Raw genomic sequence first — 6,177 nt, 5'->3', positions numbered from 1 at the left:
CTAATGGTGAGTTTGCTCTTAGTGATGAACCTGCACAGAATCATGATCCGTGTTTTCCTTCAGCTCTGTGGAGCTTTGATTCCGTGTAATACGAGACGGGTGGCAACCCTAGTGTTGTGTTTACAGCTTGTTTCTGCTGCCCTCAAGTGGTCAAAAAAATTGGCGAGCTTGCTAGCAAACAGTTGCCTTTTCACACCTACAGCATTTACAGAGCAACATTAGCATTAACTTGGAGAAGTCTAATATCCTCCTCTATTAGCTGGTAAATGCTCCGCTGTGTCTCAGCTCGTCTAACTGCTGAGCAGGTATTGTACAGAGGAAACAGCTGCCTGCTGCTGCATGAAACAACACTGTAAGAGCGGTGAGAGTGAACCAGAGTGAGCAGTAAAGTTGCGACCGGACGGCTAAACAATGAACTGAGACGCTCTATAAAGCTGAGCTGCAGATTCAAGAGATAATTCTCTGAAAGTTCATCACTACGAGCGACTGAAAAAGAAATATAAAAAAATGCTCATCACAATTTCCCACAGCCCAAAGTGACGTCTTCAAATTACTCCTTTTGTCCAACCAACAGTCCAAAACCTAAAGACTCTTCATTTACTATCATGACTGACAAAGAAAAGCAGCAAATCCTTAGATTTAAGAAGCTGGAACCAGCAAACAAAATGACCAAAATAGTTGTCAGTTCCTTTTCTTTCCACCAACCATTGCAGCTCTAATGATACACATATTGGTCAACATTGCTGCAGTGTTTACATCAGCCCACAGAAACCACATCTTCCTGAGACACAATACTCCACATGTGCTCGCTGAATCCATTGCTCACACATCATCTGCAGGGACTTCACATCAGGTAGAATTTAATAATGTATCATATAACCGCTAACAGCCTCGACCCACAAAAACCATATCCTGTGCTCTCTCAGTACAACCACTGTCTAGAAAGAAAAAAAAAAAGGTAAAGCATCTAGTGCAACATCTGAGTGAGTGCAACACAAACACTCCTCAAGTCTTCCTGCTTTTCCACACACACACACACACACACACACACACACACACACACACACACACACACACACATGACCCACTGTGACTTGTGTTTTTCGTTACTTGTCTCTTAGTATGATGTGACACAGCAAGCACAGCACGTTTAACACACAGTGAGGCCTGTAGAGATACAGGAAGTCTCCGCTCCGAGTTGTGTGTTATAATTGAAATGACGGATCCAGCTGAGCGAGTGGATGCTTCTCGCTGATATAACATCTGCCACAAGCTGGAACGTGGGAGTCCCGACGCAGGTAGTCTTCAAAGGAGGAAAATGTCAAACAAAACAAGCATTTAGAAGAGCGTGAAGAAGAAAACCACCATCCCTCAAGGTGCTGTATTGATTCCAGCACCAGCCAGCCGAGGCATAAATGTTGCCGTTCGGTTATGTGTGCAAAAATTTTATCTGTAAACAACATATTGCAATGTTGATGGGTGTTAATTCCACACATTTTGGCACAAACAACATCAGCCAAAGGATTTGAAACGACTTTTCTCCAGTTCCCCCCAGATTTATGTTGGCTTGAACATGTATTAAATCAGTCTTCTTGTCCAAGCTAGAGGAAACTATTACAATATCAGTTTGACCTTTTCTATTTTCAGAATATTCTGTTGTGATAATGTCACCATCTTCCAGCTCACAGAGAAGCTGATTTTTCAGGTTTTGGAGGTCTGTATCCACATATCCAACTCCTAGCCTGAGGGCGTCCATAGTGTTATATCCATCTGCAGGAGCTGTTAAACATGGAGCGCAAAAACTAATTTAAGATTGGAAGTATGATCAAATTCAGAGATAAATCCTTCCATAATCGCCTTCGGTCTTATAGGTCTGAAGAATCTGAGGTTCGGCACTGCAGCTTCTTTAACCAACACAAACCTCTCTCCATCTGGCTTTACGACAAACCTTTCAACATCTTCGCCCGGTGCAGGAGAGGAACATCTCTTTTCTCTTGTCTGATTTAGTGAGTGTGATGCCTGAAGAGGTGAACAGTTCACAAAAAAAAAGAAGCAAGAAAAAGGCTTTGAGGAAAATACAACTAAATTATAAATCGTGTCATCTTCTCCGATGGGTGTAACAAGCCATCAGATCTACCATCCTGTTCAGTAAGTCCATGTAGCCACAGGGAGGGACGTCAGGCTCCTCTTTAAGTGACACGCTATTTCTGCAAATGCCTGGTGGCTGTCTTTTATCACAAATTGCTCCACCTTCACCTGTAATCTACCGCGCAGAGAGTGATATTCCTAGACAGCACAGACGGCTGTCTGTGCTCATATCCAATCAACATGTCCCCCTCAAAAAAAATATAGAGGACAGGTTTAAGTGAATTTTCTGAACAAAGTGCCACTGTTACACACAGAACAAATAACTATGTCATGACTAAATTGGTTTATTACTCAGGAGAAACATCAGACATAAAGATTAGCTTGGTGGCTATGATAAAAATCAGACCTGATCAAAGTGCAAGCAATCTGCCTTTTCATATCCTGCAGTCCGTACCGTGCTGTCACAGGAGATCTGCACACGATCTGCCAAACACAGGTACGAGCCAGAGAAATGTTGTCCTGCAGGAGTGCACCAGAGACATTCATTCATCTTACATTCTGACGGAGAGGGCACACGAGGCAGACTTTAAATTAAATAAAAAGGCAACAATTATGAAACAGACCTTATGCAAATGTCTTTAATTCAGTCACCACAACACGAGGCTCACTTGTTACACTCATAAAAGCACCGCGGCAACATTTACTGCAACACAAAGCCGTAAATGTGAAAGAGTCACAACTCCATGCGGGGTCACTGAAGATCTCTCAGGCTGTCTACGGATGATCAGTGCCAGCATCACTTTGTGCCAGCTTATATCATCGTCCTCCTGTGGAGCAAGCGGTGACCCTGGACGCTTTGGCAACATATTGTACACATTTTCAAGCTGGCCTTTCACAGCACGTCCAATCAGATTACAGCCGACCACGAGGCTGCGAGGAGTGCGGCTCAGACAACTCGTCATGTGTAGGTAGCCGTAGACTGAGATAGTGATATTTGCAATGTAGTAGGTCTGATGGACGGAAATTAATCTATTTAAACTGTTCGACTATTTTCTTATTTAATGCATCTTTTCAATACTTCATTTAGCAAATAAAACACATTCTCTAGTTCCAGCTTCTCAGATGTTAGGATTTCCTGCTATACTTATATCATTGTAAATTTAATTTCCTTGGGTTTTAGACTGATGGTTGGACAAAACAAGCAATTTGAAGGTGTCACCTTAGACTCTGGGGACTTGGCAAAAAGAATTGGCAGATTAATAATAAAATTAAAATATAAAATTGTAAAATCATTGGTTGCAGCCCTTGATATTTGCTTTATATATCTTTATAGAAAAATGGTTTGAACTCCCTCTATGCTAAAAAAAAAAATACAAAGGTATGCTCACATTTACTTGGTATCTAAATACGGGCCTCATGTGAATTTCGTCACCTCTCAAACTGATCTGGAGAGATTCAAACACAGTCCTGCAGATTCTTCATGAACAAGGCTCCTCACCACAAAACCATCACTGGGTTCAGTATAAAACAAGCCAATTATTGTCATCTTTTTGTATAACATAACAAATGGAAAACTAGGCTACTTTAAGTTTCAGAAACATCAATTCAAAATTTAAATTCATTATGTAAAACACGCCTCCACAGGGGAAGACACTCACATTAATCAGCACGTCTGAAACACACACACACACACACACACACACACACACACACACACACACACACACAGCACAGCTATGTGTGTCAGACATGAGAGCTTAATTACCTCTTCTCAGGAGAGGTGTCTGCCTCAAAAACTACTCTACAGATTTCAGTCACATTTCCTGGGACATGGGCTACGGGCCAAAATAGAACTTCATAGTTGGATAGCATGGATAGCGCCACCAGGTGGACGGTTTTAAAGCATTTAACATATTTGCTCATAACCATTGAACCTGCTGGACTTAAAGTGTAGAAACTAAATCCGGTACATAATATATTTGCATAATCCCATATGTTTTTTGGTACTCCACACAGTTTTCCTGTATCTGCCAAAGTCATGCGGGCAAACAAACAGGCCATGCAAACATAATTACTTAATGTATTGTGCAAATGCAACCAAATTAGTACATATCTGCACAAAGAAACTAATAATGTAGTCATGTTTAATCAGTGGGTGCTGCGGCAAGATGATTTTAAATGGCTGTAACTCATTGATCATGAGTTTGAAATTTTAAACTATTCATCCTTGTCCACAGCCAGAATGAAGGTATTTTAGAAAAATCAGCGCTATTGTCTGTCTTTATGTATATTTGGTACAGATCTAAACGTTCTCTTAATTTAAATAACAACTTTAGAGGATTCTGCAGCCTCGTCGAAGGCCCTCATTCTGCTTTTAGTTTAATGATATGCAGCACATTTGCTTTTACCTTTGAAGCTTCTAGTTTCCTGCCTCTTCTCTTGTGTTGCCAACATCCAGCCTGGCCATCAAGAGTGAAATATTGATGACCCATATTAACAGAGGGTACCCGGTCAGGATTTGAGACATCATATAATCTTATATCTTATCTTTTCCTCTGAAAATCCTCCACACTTTCTAATCCAGAGAGGACTGAAAGTTACAACAATAACATCTTTTATTATTGTTGACACTGTGCCTGAGAAGAGTTGCTTCAACTTAATGATCAATATTGTTGTTGTTGTGCTGACTGCATTACATTATAAAGGTATTCCTTGTTTTTTTTGCTCCTCTATCACAGATATAAATGAAGTAGCAGATTAGTCGGAGCTAATTTTAATTTAATGTAGTCCAATTTAACGTCACCACAAAGCAAAACCTCAAAACGCATCACTAACACACCTGCAGTGAGACAGTCAGAACAAAAACAGAACATTTTAGGTAAGGCATTGAATTACATTGTACAGGTGTTTCTGTGAACCAGTTTCTGCAGAGGACATTTTGATTTGCGAAACACAGGTGTAACTAATAACATTATTAATGGCTGTATTCCATTTAGGTTCTTCAGTATAAGGTCACTGGTTTTGTGCATGCGGGCTCACAGACACAGTTTACAGAGTCATCATTAACGTTATTCATTACACCTGTGCTTTTCCACCATGTGAACATCCACAGTGAGCGAGGTCTATATTTCTTTTTTCGACATACTGTGCTCTCAAAGTCTCGTTTGCCCGCGTAGGTGCCCATTTATCTTAGCACAGCAAACTACCGAGAAAGAAGGATGAAAGTAACCTTCTATGGAAAATGACTTAGTGTACTGAAGGCTAGCTTGGAAAGGGGGCACACACCTCGAGCCCCTTCATTGTATTACTGTACTCCATATGTTAACACCCCATTGAAAACAACACGCCCGCCAGAATACAAACAACACTGGAGTTGTTGTAGATGATGTGAACACCTATGAGACTTAGGTGGCATGAAAAAATGGGCTATATTTGGCATTATGATGTGTTTGCGAAAAGAGGGAACAGGGATGATTCCCAATACAGAGTAGTGTAAACAAATTGAACTCCTCTCAAGCGTTGCCTGTCAGAAACTCAATATCTGTAAACAAAAATGACTTTGCTTTGGCCCATTGCCACTTCTGCAGGCAGGAATTTGCAACAGCCTCTGCATTGCACGTAGGAGGAAAGCAGGTATGTATAATTTGAAAAATGGCAGAGGAAGCCGGATGGAGATATTTTGATTTGTCAATCACCTGTCAAACTTGGCATGGCAGAAAACAAGCCCACATTATGGATAATGGCAAGAATGCCACAGCCCCTGCTCAGTAACACCAATTTGCATCTGACTATTTTGTCTCCTTGTTCGTAAGTAAGATTTTCCATAATGCTGGAGTGTTCTTTGTAGGCACCGTATGGATCTGTATAATGAAACTGCTCTGCATCTCTTTACTCCTGGCATTATCAGGTAAACTCCCAAAGCAAACTAATGCAATCATTTTTGGGCGCTGACTTTGTTCCCATCTTCTCCAATTTAGAGGTGGGTACGGAATGGGACTAAATATTCATAGCCACTAATAAAGCTAGCTAAACAAGAACACGCTTGTAACTGCTGTGTTTAGTACATTCAGGAAATATTGAGTTTATGCA

Source organism: Enoplosus armatus, chromosome 7 (assembly GCF_043641665.1).
Source record: "Enoplosus armatus isolate fEnoArm2 chromosome 7, fEnoArm2.hap1, whole genome shotgun sequence".
Classification (NCBI taxonomy): domain Eukaryota; kingdom Metazoa; phylum Chordata; class Actinopteri; order Centrarchiformes; family Enoplosidae; genus Enoplosus; species Enoplosus armatus.
Note: the sequence above shows the minus strand (reverse complement) of the source record.